At 42.2% G+C, this 14,351-nt stretch overlaps 1 long non-coding RNA gene across 2 annotated transcripts in view; it reads left to right on the top strand.

Moving 5' to 3' along the window:
* LOC106733083 (uncharacterized) overlaps window positions 1–14,351 on the top strand; it is a 35,442-nt gene that overhangs the window by 7,711 nt on the left and 13,380 nt on the right. The window contains exons 2-3 of one of the 2 annotated variants that reach the window (XR_012895736.1): window positions 11,216–11,276; window positions 13,814–13,927. This is a non-coding gene — a long non-coding RNA (uncharacterized LOC106733083). Of the gene's footprint in view, window positions 1–10,624; window positions 11,277–13,813; window positions 13,928–14,351 lie in introns of those variants that run through there. The other variant, XR_001369337.3, reaches the window with a different exon arrangement.

The following is a 14,351-nucleotide window of genomic DNA, read 5'->3' as shown; positions in this document are numbered from 1 at the left end:
ATGAAAACTGAAATCTTTGGGGGGCAGGAATTGTCTTATTTGTTAGTGGTCCATGAAAGTTTTAGCTTAGTGGGGGCCCAGATGCTTGGCTGGAGATCTTGGTGGGAGCCTGCCTCAGGGAAGTAGTATAGTGGTATGAAGTTGACTCAATTGATGATAAAGGGCTATGAAAATGCTAAGTGGTGTATAAGATGCTGCTGCTACTATTATGATCTTACAGAGAGAAAGCTGCCAAAATATTTGAGGAGAGGCCATGTAGCATTTCCAGGAATCAGAAAGTACCAAAAATCTTGAGAATACTTCCTTTTTTAAAAATTATTATATAAATTGTGCAGATTCCATTATTTCGAAAAAGCTTTAAGGAAGCATCAACTACAGCCTCATTCCCAATGAGTGTAAATCAGCATAGCTTAATTTACTATAGGGCTAGGCTAGTCCTATTTACGTCAGCTGAGGATCTAACCCTGTAATTTTTGTGTTTTGTCTGACTCTTAATGAAACTGTTCACAGCTGTCCTTTCACGGTCATTGGGTTCTTTTTCCAGTCTGTTACCCGTTATGACAGGCAATGCCTCCACTGAATGATCTAGCCTTCACTCCTTTGCCCTATTTATATTTAAAAAAAACCCACCTTGAAATCCCAAATCAAAAGTTCTCCTTTTAATAATGTTTTCTAACATCTCTGTGCAAAAATCCATCCTCTCCAGCATAATACAGACTTTAGCTGGGCAATCCATTTCAGCAAAGGTTTAAATCAAAGGTACATTCTTTTTAACTTGTTCCTATGGAATCCATTTTATCTCCTCTACTGCTGATTCTCAGTGTGAAAGAAGCTATTTGACTGTCCATTTCTTGGAGAGCTTTTAATGTTGTTTTTAGATTTATAAGAGGAGTATTTTACCAATAAGCCTGTTCAACTTCACCACTAGAATGATATTTAATGGACATCCAGTGGTTTCATACTAAGCAGTTTCCTTTCGCTTTTTTCTCCCTAGGGAAGAATACATTGAATGGCTGGAAGTGTTGGTAATCGCATTAGCTGAAACCATTTTAGTGGCTACAACCCCAGGCATATATTGCCCTTACTCATTTTCCTCTTCCTCACTGCTTTTCCAAAAATTAGGGAAACTTCCTGTAGCCAAATAGGTCATAAAACATTATGGACCAATACTTTGCTAATATAAATGGTATGTTTCCATAGATGTCAATAGGGTTTCGCCATTTAAGGCAGCAGAAAAGATGGCCCCATATGGGCAAAATATTCAGAACTGAAAGAGAACAGTGAAGCAAAGAAAAGGAAGGGAAAGTGTGAGAATCTAAGTGCATTTGTAGCATCCTACATAGATGTAGCATAACTGCATTGAGCTTGGTGAGAGAGATTTTGCAGAAGTATCCCTGTCCACTCTGTTTCCTGCAGATCCCATTGGCCGGGAGCAGCGATTCGTGGCCAATAGGAGCTATGATTGCTAGTAATAGCGGCAGCTTGCTAAGGGCTGACCATGGCGAACCGCCACTATATTATTGCCTATCTCTGATCAATATCCTTTTGTTTTTGCATGCTTTTTAGGTTATGTGATTTAAATTCAAAACATGCACGCGCAACTCGCTATGTTATGCAAAAGGTATCACAGGTTATTCTTATCATATGTATGTTGCTTCTCTTTCTCTACTATCTTGAAGAAAAGAAAAACAAGCTTTTATATATTTGAATCACATCAGACATGACAGGATATTTGATAGATTGTGATGTAAACTTAAAACCCCCGCTTATCTGAACCTAACAATCTTTAATACTGAGCCCAACATACCTAACAAATGTGCAAACAATTTCTAATTCACATCTGCCATATTTTAAAATGGTATCCTTCTATAGATATTTCCTGGGCTATCAGCATGTATCATTTTCTCTGTCAAGTTAGTTATTTAATGCCATGTATATATAGTGAGCAATGAGTCTACAGAATTATTTGCATAGATAGTGATTTTACTGCTTCCTGGGAATTAAAGACCAAAAAGTGGTATAATCTGGAATTTTCTGCCTTATTTTTCTTAGCATCCAAAAATGTGAGGTTATGCAATTCCCATAGTGACTATGTTGTCAAAGAAAATAGTGGGAAGTTTTCCCAAAAAAATAGTGTAGCCATATTCTTTTTTTCATGCTGTGTTGAAATGTGTCTTATTATTCTACAGACAATCCTTAAGAAAACAAAACTCTTCTGCATGAGAATGTTTAGATGTAGACTTACTGTGCTTCAGTGTATTCCCTGTCCTCTGTGATTCTAAGGAAAAGTTTGGAATGGGAAGTTTCTATTCATTTTCCTATTAGCTTAACATTTGTAATCTTCATTTACTTGGAGGAGGGGGGACTCCCTTAGGGTATGTCTACACTACAGCGCTAATTCGAACTAACTTAGTTCAAATTAGTTCATTCGAACTAAGCTAAATCGAACTAACGCATCCAGACTAAAAAACTAGTTCGAATTAGCATGTCCACATTAAGTGGACCCTGAACCAGGGTTAAGGATGGCCGGAAGCAGTGCTGGCAGGGCATCAGATGAGGACTTAGAGCATGGCGCTGCTGCCTCAGGCTAGCCGAGGGCTGTGCTTAAAGGGTCCTGACCCCCACCTCGGACAGACAGTTCTCAGGGGTTCCCCACTTGCAAAGCAGTTCTGGCTTGGAGTGCCCTCAGTGCCCACACTGGGCACATCACAGCACTCGGCCATCAGACCGGCTGCACTTGCCGCAGGCTGCCATCTGGGGAGAGGGGGCAATTGGGGGGCTGCAGGAGAGCTTCCACCCCCAGAAGCCCACAGAGCCAGCCCAGTCCTCCCCATCGGGGGCTCGTACCCCATTCCTCCCTCACCTCCTTCCACTTACCCTTCCCTAGCCCCCCTTCCTGATGTACAAAATAAAGAAAACGTGTGGTCAAAAATAGAATCTCTCTTTATTGAACAAAACTCGGGGAGACTGGGAAAAGGAGGTGGGAGAGGGGAAGAGAGAGGCTGGGAGAGGGGAGGGCAACTAAAATGATCAGGGGTTTGGAACAGGTCCCATATGAAGAGAGGCTAAAGAGACTGGGACTTTTCAGTTTAGAAAAGAGGAGACTGAGGGGGGATAGGATAGAGGTCTATAAAAACATGAGTGGGGTGGAGAGGGTGCATACAGAAAAGTTCTTCATTAGTTCCCATAATATAACGACTAGAGGACACCAAAGGAAAGGAATGGGTAGCAGGCTTCAAACTAGTAACAGAAAGTTGTTCTTCACAAAGCAAAGAGTCAACCTGTGGAACTCCTTGCTGCAGGAGGCTGTGAAGGCTAGAACTAGAACAGAGTTTAAAGAGAAGTGAGATAAAGCGATGGAGGTTGGGTCCATGGAATGGTATTAGCCAGGGGGTAGGAGTGGTGTCCCTGCCCAAAGTTTGTGGAAGGCTGGAGAGGGATGGCACGAGACAAATGGCTTGGTCATTGTCTTCGGTCCATCCCCTCCAGGGTCCCTAGGGTTGGCCGCTGTCGGCAGACAGGCTACTGGGCTAGATGGATCTTTGGTCTGACCCAGTATGACCATTGTAAGCTCAGGGCTCAGGGTAGGGGGTCTCAGTGGACCACCTTGATTTTCATGCACACCTGCTCCTGGGTGGCCAGGCTGGCAGCTCTCCTGCCCTAGATGGCCACTTTCCTGTGCCTAGTGCGGAGGTCGTGGACGAGGTCCACGATGTCCGCACTAGACCGCCTCTTGCGGTCCTGGGCAAGCTCCCGGGAGCCGCCAGCCTGGTCCCGGGAAGAGGGGGAGGGCTGGGGGGCATCGGGTGGGTGGCTCGAGCCGTGCCAGGTGCAGGGTCTGCTGGCTGGGTGCTGGCAGGCTTGCACCTGGCACGGGCACCGTAGCCAGCCCATGCCCCTTTAAGAGGTCCGGGGCCGGGAGGGGGGCAGTAGAGTTTCCCTGGTGTTGGCCAGAGTGGCCACCAGGGAAAGCTGGGGAGGGCTAGCCTCCCACTAGTTCGAATTAAGGGGCTACACACCCCTTAATTCGAACTAGTAAGTTCGAACTAGGCTTAGTCCTCGCAGAATGAGGTTTACCTAGTTCGAACTAAGCGCTCCGCTAGTTCGAATTAAGTTCGAACTAGCGGAGCGCTTGTGTAGCGCCTATCAAAGTTAATTCGAACTAACGTCCGTTAGTTCGAATTAACTTTGTGGTGTAGACATACTCTTGATTTGACTAAACATTTTGTTGCTCATTCCAGTGGGCAGGGAAATAATAAACACCAAGGACATGTCTTTATTGTGGGTTGGATCAATGAGCAGTGATTCCTCTAGTAGGAATCAATTTCTCGCATCTAATATATATGTTAGTGCTTTTTTGCTAACGGGTTAACTGATAAGAGATTGCTTATCGGTTAACTATCCTGGTTAACCACAGTGCCCACCCCCATGCGTGCTGCATTTAAAATTCAGACCTCCAGCTGATTCAGTCCCTGCCCGTCCGAGTATTAAATGAAGAGCATGCAGGGGAGTTGCCTGCCACCCTGCACTGCTACCTTTGATTCAGATTTTTAAACTAACTCCTCTTGCAGACTGACTCCACCTGCCACCCTGCCTTGCTGCTGCCTTTGATACAGAGGCAGCAATGCAGGGTAACGGGGCTCCCCAGAAGTGGGTCCAGGAGCACACCGACTGCCAGCCCCACCCCTAGAGGGAGAATTTAGTAACCTTGTAACTGCTAAGAATTGTTGCGGCTACATGAATACTAAAATAAACTATTTCTAACACCCGTAATAGATGCGATACAGCAACTGCCAAGTGCTGTCCTATCGATTCTGGTACTACATCAAAATGGGAGGGGTAAGTGGAGTCAACGGAAAAGCGTCAGCTGTTGACTTACCAATGTGAAGATACTGTGGTAAGCAGACCTAAATACATCATTATTGATATAGCCGAAGTTGTGTAATTTAGATTGATGGCCTGTGGTGGTATAGACAAGGGCTGAGGGATAGAGTATGACTTGAGGCCCTGCAATAGGAGATGATTTGACTCACAGATACACCATGACACAGTTTCTCCCCAAGCTTCTTCCTTGCTCCTGAGGTATCGTAATTTTCATTCCCTTCCCAGCTGATGTGAGGAGGGAATATTACTCTTATGCTCCAGGACCCAATGTCTGAATAACTCACTCAGGAAATATGGGGAAGTTGGCAGGAGCAGGGTCCTTACTCCCTGTTAGGGGTGCATTAGCCAAATATCAGTGGAAATCTAAGTCGCTTTGTTAGTATTCAGGTGGGCTACGTCTACACTGGCATGATTTTGCGCAAATACTTTTAACAGAAGAGTTTTTCCATTAAAAGTATTTGCGCAGGAGAGCGTCTATACTGGCATGTGCCTTTGTGCAAAAGCATCCATACCAGTCTAGACGCTCTCTTGCGCAAGAAAACTCCGATGGTCATTTTAGCCATCAGGCTTTCTTGCGCAAGAAATTGATGTTACCTGTCTACACTGGCCTCTTGCGCAAGAAGACTTATCCCTGAGCGGGAGCGTCAGAGTATTTGCGCAAGAAGCACTGATTTTGTACATTACAACGTCAGTGTTCTTGCGCAAATACTCGCAGCCAGTGTAGACAGGTGGCAAAATCTTGCCAATGTAGACACAGCCATGTTGTTTCCATATAGTAGTATGAAATTGAGTTAATCTTACGTTAATAAAAATTAATTTTAAAAAGTAAAATCCTTAACTAGAGATGAGTATAAAATAATGTTCCTTTGGTATACTAGCTCAGGACAGATTTGTCCATCCTTATCCACATTGGGTGATATGTATTCCATGAGTGGTTTTATTGGAATCAGTGGAACAAATTGTGAGTCAAGTATACAAGCAGCATGAGTAAGCGCAGCAGACTGACACTGTGTTTGTAAAATTCAAGTCATTTTAGAAGAAACAGAAACCTGTATAATGCTAGTTGCAAACTCATTTCAATGAATAAATGTCCTTTTGAAAAACAAACAAACAAATGTTTGAGTTTCAGCATGCTCTAGCCAGGGAAATAAAGAGGACTGCATTTTTAAAGGTTCAAAAATTGTATTTCTAGTAGGTAAAGATTTTTTGTTGCCATTCATTATTTATGAATACCAAATCCATTTTAATATAATTTCTGCAAATAGCATTATGTGAATTCTTGTATCCCCTGGGCTAGCTTCCTTCATTAACTTATGTCCTAAAATTCATTCGTCTCTGTATGGCAAGCTGTCAAATGGTGATGTAAACTCCGGTCGATAGAGCGAGTCTTGGAGTGGCACTCCTGACTCTGCAGATAGGCTCTCATCTTGCTTGTCCACAACCTGAGGCTAACTGAAAGGCCACACATAAACAGGAGCAAAAAAGAAGATTCCAAATTGCTTTTCCACACTAGACTTAAGCAGACAGAGATCAGGATGTTGCAGGATTAAATTTTGCAGCTTCCATGCATACTTATGGATAATGTATCAGATTTATAATAACTGGGAGCCATTAATTCATACTAACTAATACATTACATGCACATTCCTAGATGGTGACAAGTTGCAAAGTTATTAGTGGAATATATGAAATTGGTACTTACGCCATGTGTTTTTAGCTTCTCTATAATTTAAAACTAGAAAATTAATGTACAAAAATGATTGATAATTAATATAAATATAGATAAAATGCTTCTTTTCTCCAGGATGCACATAATCTCTCAATTTTTTGTGGCTATTTGGAATCTTTCATCATGTCAAATGATGAATTAAAGTTTGCAGATTCCTTGGTAAATGACTTCTAAATGGAGATTCACTCTAAACTGCCAATTTTTTGCATGAGACAGACTATTGTGAGCAGAGATTTCAGTAGTGCTGTTGCTTATTGCCGTGTTCTTGCTACGTTATTAGAAAGTTTTACAAGTGTTTCATTGTGGCAGGCTTAAAAAAAATTTTTTTTTTAAATTTCAGAAGTTGAAAATAGTGTTCTATTTTTTTCTACATAAATGTATGTTTTAAAATATAACACCTAAAAAGGTATCTTTCAAAATCAAGCTCGTGTTCCTCCATGTCATGATGAAGTTTCAAGATAGGTAACATTTAGCATGTCAGGAGGATATACAGTGATCTTCTGCATATTCTTTCTTTTCATATGTCAATTAGAGTTTATTATATCATTACAGTTGTGAGTTGTCATGTAGTCGAAGTTTCATCCTTTCCACTCTAGTCATCCAAGAAAGCAGATAGATCTCTGCCATCTTATTTCCCTTAGGACAGATGGGCTAAACAGTGAAGTATTTTTACTTAAAAAGACCTAATATGGTTCAGAACAGTCACAAAATACATTTGGTGTAGCGAGATGCTTTATAGGTCCAGTGTAACTAAAACCCTGACCAGTTCTGAGTCATATTTTGTGAGCGTTCATTTCTTAGCGTGCCTTTTGCTATATAATTAAAGACAAAATCTGACATTTACTTTTGGTCTGTGGCTGATGGGATAAAATCATAATAATGTTCTTTCAGAGAGGTAACTTTGTTTGTCTGTTTAAGTAAACACAACAAGGAGTACAGTGGCACTTTAAAGTCTAACAATTTTATTATGACATAAGCTTCTAGGAGATTAAAAGGATCTCCAGTATTCGGTGTTTGTTCTTACCATTTTTCAGGGTTTCGTTTATGCCAATCATTTTTCAGGGTTTCATTTGTCACTGAAAAAATAGCATATACTGTAAATTTGTCTGTTTAGTTTAAATTTGGATGACTACTTTTGGAAAGAGAACATTCGTTGGTGTTTTCTTTGGTTAAATATTTTTTCTGTTAAATGAACCAATTATAAGTCCCAAAGCTACAGACACTTATTGCTTGCTGTTCTGCTTGCTGCGGTGAAACTACCCATCTGTGTGTTTGCGGGATTGGATAAAATGTGTGTCATAAAAATTAAAAACTATTAATTCCACTGCAGTAGCATTTGAAATTAGCAGCAAGAGGTGTAACATGCCAGGATATTTTTCTGTGCCACCAAGGAGCAACTTAGCTCTTTCTTACCAAGTTGCCTCTATGCTATCTAGATCTTTCTCACCTCTCCTTAGCAGAAAAAAAGTCAACTTCAAATGCCTTCTACCTAACAGGGCTACTATACTGGCTGCTGTCCTCCTTGATTAGCCATTCATGAGTCAACATAGAGATTTCAGAGCTCCACAGGAGACACTTACTCCTGTTTAAAAATGATCCATGATGCACTGAAGGTATGTTTTGATCTGACGGTCATACAGGTAATCTCATACAGGTTTTATAAACTTCTTTCTATGTTTCATAAATGCTGGCTAGTATTGAGACTGCTGCCCAAGTATGTTGGACAAGACATGAGACCCATTAAACTTATTCTCAAGGTTAAACAGGTCACAAAGTATAATTCCCGCTCATCCAAGTGTTTCTTTGTCAGATTTGTTAATAATAGACCAGCAACTATGTGGTCACGCGTCTGGTTTCTAGGTCAAAATATCAGGAATGGTTAAAACTTTAATTCACTTATATTAATCTTTTTGATGTATGACATGAGCAACACTGGCAAATGTTGCCAGTAGCTGTCAGATTACATATGCGCTATGAATGAAGTCAGTTTAAGTGCAGGCCTGCATCTCTCTGAAGATCTTAGCATCATGTATTCCAATTCAATTTATTTTTATATCTCATCTTTCACACGCCGTTTCTGAAATGCTCAGCAGTGAGAGATAGAATAATGAGATAATGCTTTACAGAATTGTGGAAAGTGACTTGCATACAGATAGGAAAGTGGAGATAGACAGGAGCAAAAAAAGACAGAGGCGTAACTTCAAAGCAACGATAATGTAAATAAGCATTCTTGCAAATGTAACTCTTCTGCCAGGGAGAGCCAGTAGCAGCCAGGGACATGTTCAATGTCTAGGGCTTCCTCTCTATCTATCCAGCACAGAATTGGCTCAAGTCCCCACCCAGTAATCTGAGAAATTCACACACCATCCCAAGCACCTTTGAGAGGCAATTTTTCCTCACTCACAAGCACAGAGTCTGTGTGTAGAAATGAAACTTTTAAAAAAAGGAAGGGAAGTATAACGTGGCATTAATTTGAGAAAACACCACAAACAGAGTTCATAACCAAAACCACGAGTAAAAGTCCCTCCCTGTGTAGGTTTGGCAATGTTCTCCCATCAGGTTCTTAAGTCTAGCAATCTAAAAGTCCCTTTCACTGGACCAACCCTTCTGTATACCCCACTCACAGTCACTGCCCTTGGTCAGAGCAGACCCAGAGTTCAGAAATGCATCCCCAGAGTTCACCGCCCATCCTGAGTCGGGGGAGGTAAAGAGGCATCTTACTCCGCTGGTCACTTGCCATCTGCCTGCTCACTACTTTCCACTGCCACTCTGTTGGCCACTCATCACACCAACATTGCTCTGCTGGCTACTCGTCACCACTCTGCTGGCCATGCCACCACCATTCCATTGCCGCTCTGCTGGCTGCCCTGTCAGCCGCTTGCTTTCTGCTGTGCCTACCAGCCAACTGCTTGCTGCTTCCGCCAGCTTGTTGTGTTTTTGATTCTGGGCAAAACCCAATGATTTCAGTTCTCAGTGTCTTCGGCTCTTGGCCCAAAGCAAAGTCCAGCCACAAGAAATTTCTGCATCCACTGGAGTAAAATTAAAATAACAAAAGAGACTCCTTATGGAGCCTATTTTAACTCTATCATTGAAACAGTGGGGAGAAACATGTTGAATCAGTCTTACAGCTCATCCTGCAGGACATGTAGCCTGCTGATTCAGGGTCCAGCCCTCCCCACTTAGCTTCACAGAGCTCTGGCAGTGGATCCTTTGTTCATCTGAGGTTCTTTACACTGACAATGGGTTAATCTCACTTCATCAGATGCCATCAGCAGAAAGTTGATTTTATTTTTTGGTGGTTTGGGTTCTATAGTTTCTGCATTGGAGTATTGCTCTTTTAAGACTCGGAATCATAGGGTTGGAAGAAACCTCAGGAGGTCATCAAGTCCAACCCCCTGCTAAATGCAGGACCAGTCCCAACTAAATCATCTCAACCAGGGGTTTGTCAAGCCAGGACTTAAAAATCTCTAGAGATGGAGATTCCACCACCTCTCTAGATAACCCATTCCAGTACTTCATCACCTTCCTAGTAAAGTGGATATTAGGAAAAACTAACCTAGACTTCCCCCCCACTGCAATTTGAGACCATTGCTAATCATTCTGTCATTCGTCACTACTGAGAACAGTCACTCTCCATCCTCTTTGGAACCCCCCTTCAGGTAACTGAAGGCTGATATCAAATTTCCCCTCACTCTTCTCTTCTGTAGAGGAAATAAGCCCAGATCCCTCCATCTCTCCTCAAGTCATGTGCTCCAGCCCCCAATCATGTTTGTTGCTCTCTGATGGACCCAGAATTAGACGCAGTACCACAGATATGGCCTCAAGTGCCAAATAAAGGGGAATAACAACTTCTCTAGATCTGCTGGCAATGCTCCTCCTAATGCTCCCTAATATGCCATTAGCCTTCTTGCCTACAAGGGCACACTGTTGACTCATGTCCAGCTTCACATCCACTGTAACCCCCAGGTCCTTTTCTGCTGAACTGCTTCTTTGCCAGTTGGTCTCCAGTCTGTAGCAGTGCTTGGGATTCTTCTGTTGCAAGTGCAAGACTCTGTTCTTGTCCTTGTCAAACCTCATCAGATTTCTTTTGGCCCAGTCTTCCAATTTGTCTAGCTTGCTTTGGTCCCTGTCCCTACCCTCGAGCATATCTCCCTCTCCCTCTAGGTTGTGTCATCAGCAATGAGGGTGCAATTCATCCCTTCATCAAGGTCATTAATAAAGATATTGAACACAACCTTGGGGCACTCCACGTGATACTGACTGTCAAGCAGACATCAAACCATTAATCACTACCCGTTGAGCCTGATGATCTAGCTAGCTTTCTACCCACCTTACAGTCTGTTTATCCAGTCCATACTTCCTTACCTTGTTTGCATGAATACAATGGGAGACTGTATAAAAAACTTTAGCAAAGTCAATGTATATCATGTCTGCTTCCATGATGAGGTAACTGGCTCTGTGGATATGGGGAAGATGGTAGTCAGGTTGGTCAGGCATGACTTGCCCTTGGTCAATCCCTGTTCACTGTTCGGGATCACTTTCTTCTCTTCCAAGTGCTTTAAAATGGAATAATTTAGGATCTCCTCCGTGATTTTTCCACAGACTGAGGTGAGGCTGACTGATCTGAAGATCCGTGGATTGTCCTTCTTCCCTTTTTTTAAAGGTGAGCACTACATTTGTCTTTTTCCAATCTTCCAAAAGCATGCTCTACTCTCATCCCTGTTAGGCTTTGAGAGACACTTTAGATTCTTATACCTTGGGTTGAGTGCTGTAGCTATCTTTAGAAATCTCACATTGATAACTTCTTTGCATTTTGACAAATCTTCAGTGAAAGTGTTCTTAAAAACAAACAATATGTGCTGAGTCATCATCTGAGACTGCTATAATATGAAGTATATGGCAGAGTGTGGGTAAAACAGAGCCAAAGACATACAATTGTCCCCCAAGGAGTTCAGTCACAAATTTAATTTACATGTTATTTTTTTGGTGAGTGTAATCTGCATGGGAGCATGCCTTCTGGAATGGTGGCTGAAGCACAAAGGGACATACTAATGCTTAGCCTATTTGACACTGTACATACCTTGCTATGCCAGCTACAAAAGTCCCATGTATGCTTAGTCTCACTTTCTGCTGACATTGTAAAGTGGACAAAGTATCACCCTTAAATATCAACAAATTCTGTGTCTCAGTGATTGGCTGAAGAAGTAGTAGGAATAAGTGGACTTATAAAACTTTAGGCCCTACACTGTTTTGTTTCTGAGTGCAGTTATGTAACACAAATATCTGCATTTGTGAGTTGCGCTTTCACAATAAAGAGATTGCTCTACAGTATTTTGTATGAGATGAATTGAAAAATGCTATTTCTTTTGTTTATAATTTTTACAGTGCAAATATTTGTAATAAAATATAAAGCAAGCAGTGTACACTTTGTATTCTGTGTTGTAGTTGAAATCAATATATTGAAAAATGTAGAAAAACATCCAAGAATATGTAGTAAATTTCAATTGGGATTCTATTGTTTAACTGTGTGATTAAACCTGCAATTAATAATGATTAATTTTTAAATGTGATTAATTTGTTAGTTAACTGTGATTAAATCAAAAGCCCTAGATCTATTAATAAGAACTTCTGCTACAAGCTGGGAGCTTCTCAGTTGGAAGCAACAGAGCAGGAGAGACATCTGAGTAAGTGGATCGGTCACAAGATGTCTGAGAGCCGCCAGAGTGATCCTAATATGTGTTAGGCAAGGTATTTCCGGTATAGATAGAGCGGTATTAATGCCATTGTAAAAGGCACTGGTAAAGCTCATTCAGAATACTGTCTACAGTTCTGGTCACACATGTTCAAAAAAGATGAATTAAGTCTGGAACAGGTGTAGAGAAGAGCTGCTCAGATAATCAGGGGAATGTAGAGGCTGACTTATGAAAAGTGATTCGAACATCTTTCCTTGAACGGCCTAGCAAAATGAAAGCAGAAGGGGATATGGTTGCTTTCTAGAAACATTTTGGAGAGTAAATACCGAGTAGGGCAAAGAGCTATGAACAACTCTGGGCTGAAATTAGAAGACTTTTCTAACCATCAGAGGGGAGAGGTTCTGCAGCAGCCCCACAATTGGAGTTGTGGACGCAAACAACGTAATTAATTTTAAAAGCAAGCCAAACAAATGTATGAGTGGGTGTGTCTAACATGGATGATGGTGGTGGGCAATGCTCAATAGCCTTTGGGCTCACTTCTGGTTCATGTCTTATGTTCCTAAAGCTCGTGCTGCAGGGTTTCAGCCAGCCACCAGCAGAGGTCAGAAAGGGATTCCTCCCCACAATGAATTCTGGAAGAATTTTTTTTGTTTAATTTTCCTCTGCAGCATCAGGGATGGCCATGGGATATTGGGTAGCGTGGGCTACTGCTGTGAGGTGGTGTGGACCATTTTCTCTCTCAAGTGCTTGACTGTTTGGTTCTTGGTAAGGATAAGAAGCAGATAATTGACTAATTATGCACTCAATACAATTTGTATCGCATAAAGGCCCCCTCTGCGGCTCTGCAGTTTAAATGTAGTAGGAGCCGGGCACTCAGGCAGCCGAGCTCCTACTACATTTAAACTGAGAGCCGCAGTGGAGGTAGGTCCCAGACCCAGCACGAGCCAAGACTGTTGAGTTCCAGCTTGCATTGGGTACTGCACGTACCCCACCACAGCTGCCCATTTAAATGTAGTAAATGGGGTAGGTTCAGGACCCGGTGGAAGCAGTGACTCCAGAGTCCTGGCTCGTGTTGGGTCTGGGACCTACCGCCACTCTGCTGAGACTCTGCCTCCACTACCTGCCTCCCTGCCCCGCCCTCCCCCCACACACAGTGGAGACGGTGCTGGGGGGAACCAGCTTTTAAGCTATCTCCTGCTTCCTCCCCACCCCCACCCCCACCCCGTTGCCTCTGAGATAGAAATAAAAAGGGCAGGGGTGGAATGTGAGGAGTCAACTCAACTAGCTTATCGGGTAGTCAACTAATAACTAGTCTTTTACATCCCTAGTTCTTGCTCACATGCTCAGCGCCTGACCAATTGCTATATGTGGGGTTGGGAAGGAATTTTCCCAGAAGTCAGACTGTCAGCAACCTTGGGCTGTGGATTACTTTCCTCTACAGCGTGTAGGTGTGGAATATTTGGCAGTATTATATGGTACAGCTCACTAAATCATTTTCTTTCCAAAGTGACAGTCTTGAGCACTTGTGCACCTCGGTCCTTCATATTCTCTGCCTGTGGCACGTGAGTTTCATCCAGGAATGGACAATAATTTTCATAAGGGGGCCACTCGATGAATTTTGGTAAGTCATCACAGGTCGCACATTTCTACTGTATTAAATAAGTTGCCTCACCATTTATTGTAAAAAGACTCCATTACGTTCTTTGCACAACAAAGTAATTACTAGGAGTAACAACTGAATATGCAATTATCCAAAACTTACTTTCGAAGGCCATTATATTGTAAACTGTTTTGTGAACACTTGTAAAATTTGTAATAACTTTTACGCTAAATTTTTACTTACAACTGACATGAATTTTAATAATGTTTTATTGAAAAAATGAAACTCAGTGTGAAGAAAAAAGTCTCTGTTGTGCATTAATAAGATAAGTGAAATCGGGTATCATCCTAGGCAAGGTGTGGAGGGGAGGCCAGTTCCAGAACCCCAGAAGGGGTGGAGCCTCAGATGGAATGGTTGGCACTGAGGCTAGCCTTCCCCAGCCAGC

Source organism: Pelodiscus sinensis, chromosome 14 (genome assembly GCF_049634645.1).
Source record: "Pelodiscus sinensis isolate JC-2024 chromosome 14, ASM4963464v1, whole genome shotgun sequence".
Lineage (NCBI taxonomy): Eukaryota > Metazoa > Chordata > Testudines > Trionychidae > Pelodiscus > Pelodiscus sinensis.
This window is presented reverse-complemented; position numbering and strand designations above follow the sequence as displayed.